Below are 2,501 nucleotides of genomic sequence, written 5' to 3'. Positions count from 1 at the left end.
TTATTCCATTTATATACAGTTCGTTTTTGTCAGAAACCTCGTGTTAATTTCATCAGCCGTAAGTTGACTTAACTGCATTATGAACTGATGCTGCAGTTACCCTGCCCATCCAGGTGATGGCACGAGAAGCAAGTTGAATGTGGCGATTCGCCTCTTCACTGATAGTGGTCAATTGCACGCTAATTTCCCATAAGAAATCATGTAATTCCACGTGGAAAGAAATTCGCACCTTACGTTCGGGTTTTCAAGAACGCAACTCAACCATTGAACCTTAACGTGCACTGAGAATCGCAGGGCTTGGGCGCTATACATTGAGGCGTTATCGGCCAATAGGAGTGTTACGTGCGGGAGGAAACCGGAGTACCTGGAGAAAACACGCGCAACGCGAGCGGGAAACACTCTCGTCTATCCCACACAGACGGAACTGGTGGGGGTGGTCCACATCTGTATGCGTGCATGTATGTTGAACTTATTTCGCACCAGGTAGGGAGCCAACCATTGCTAATCAGGTGCCGGGGGAAAGGACAGATTTTATGGAAGTTGGTGTTCTTCCGTCTCAAGCGGGCAAGGTTTCAGAAGGTCAAGTTGAAATTTCCGCGGTGTGAGAGAACGTTAGCTCTGTTCAAATATGAAACAAATAATTGTATGGTCGTTGAAATAATGCTTGAACAAAAACGACGTTAAACACTGACCCATTATGGCTTGTTAAAAGTGAAGCCCAATTGAAACATTATTATTACCACATACCGTACAGGTTGCACATACAGTGAGGGGAAAAATATTTGATCCCCTGCTGATTTTGTACGTTTGCCCACTGACAAAGAAATTATCAGTCTATAATTTTAATGGTAGGTTTATTTGAACAGTGACAGACAGAATAACAACAAAAAAATCCAGAAAAACGCATCTCAAAAATGTTATAAATTGATTTGCATTTTAATGAGGGAAATAAGTATTTGACCCCCTCTCAATCAGAAAGATTGCTGGCTCCCAGGTGTCTTTTATACAGGTAACGAGCTGAGATTAGGAGCACACTCTTAAAGGGAGTGCTCCTAATCTCAGCTTGTTACCTGTATAAAATACACCTGTCCACAGAAGCAATCAATCAGATTCCAAACTCTCCACCATGGCCAAGACCAAAGAGCTCTCCAAGGATGTCAGGGACAAGATTGTAGACCTACACAAGGCTGGAATGGGCTACAAGACCATTGCCAAGCAGCTTGGTGAGAAGGTGACAACAGTTGGTGCGATTATTCGCAAATGGAAGAAACACAAAAGAACTGTCAATCTCCCTCGGCCTGGGGCTCCATGCAAGATCTCACGTCGTGGAGTTGCAATGATCATGAGAACGGTGAGGAATCAGCCCAGAACTACACGGGAGGTTCTTGTCAATGATCTCAAGGCAGCTGGGACCATAGTCACCAAGAAAACAATTGGTAACACACTACGCCGTGAAGAACTGAAATCCTGCAGCGCCCACAAGGTCCCCCTGCTCAAGAAAGCACATATACATGCCCGTCTGAAGTTTGCCAATGAACATCTGAATGATTCAGAGGACAACTGGGTGAAAGTGTTGTGGTCAGATGAGACCAAAATGGATCTCTTTGGCATCAACTCAACTCGCCATGTTTGGAGGAGGAATGCTGCCTATGACCCCAAGAACACCATCCCCACCGTCAAACATGGAGGTGGAAACATTATGCTTTGGGGGTGTTTTTCTGTGAAGGGGACAGGACAACTTCACCGCATCAAAGGGACGATGGACGGGGTCATGTACCGTCAAATATTGGGTGAGAACCTCCTTCCCTCAGCCAGGGCATTGAAAATGGGTCCTGGATGGGTATTTCAGCATGAAAATGACCCAAAACACACAGCCAAGGCAACAAAGGAGTGGCTCAAGAAGAAGCACATGAAGGTCCTGGAGTGGCCTAGCCAGTCTCCAGACCTTAATCCCATAGAAAATCTGTGGAGGGAGCTGAAGGTTCGAGTTGCCAAACGTCAGCCTCGAAACCTTAATGGCTTGGAGAAGATCTGCAAAGAGGAGTGGGACAAAATCCCTCCTGTGATGTGTGCAAACCTGGTGGCCAACTCCAAGAAACGTCTGACCTCTGTGATTGCCAACAAGGGTTTTGTCACTAAGTACTAAGTCATGTTTTGCAGAGGGGTCAAATACTTTTTTCCCTCATTAAAATGCAAATCAATTCATAACATTTTTGACATGCGTTTTTCTGGATTTTTTGTTGTTGTTATTCTGTCTCTCACTGCTCAAATAAACCTACCATTAAAATTATAGACTGATAATTTCTTTGTCAGTGGGCAAACGTACAAAATCAGCAGGGGATCAAATGCTTTTTCCCTCATTGTATATATGAAATAATGTAAGTCGCACATTTAAGGGCGTACGCATTATATGAAATAGCCAGCACAGCCACACTTTTTTGCCTTTCCCGAAGCAGAACACTTTCTGTCAATGTTTTTGGTAAAACAAAAAGACGTGCATG

This window comes from Petromyzon marinus, chromosome 6 (genome assembly GCF_048934315.1).
Source record: "Petromyzon marinus isolate PM22_M1 ecotype Great Lakes invasive population chromosome 6, UKy_Petmar_22M1.pri1.0, whole genome shotgun sequence".
NCBI lineage: Eukaryota > Metazoa > Chordata > Hyperoartia > Petromyzontiformes > Petromyzontidae > Petromyzon > Petromyzon marinus.
This window is presented reverse-complemented; position numbering follows the sequence as displayed.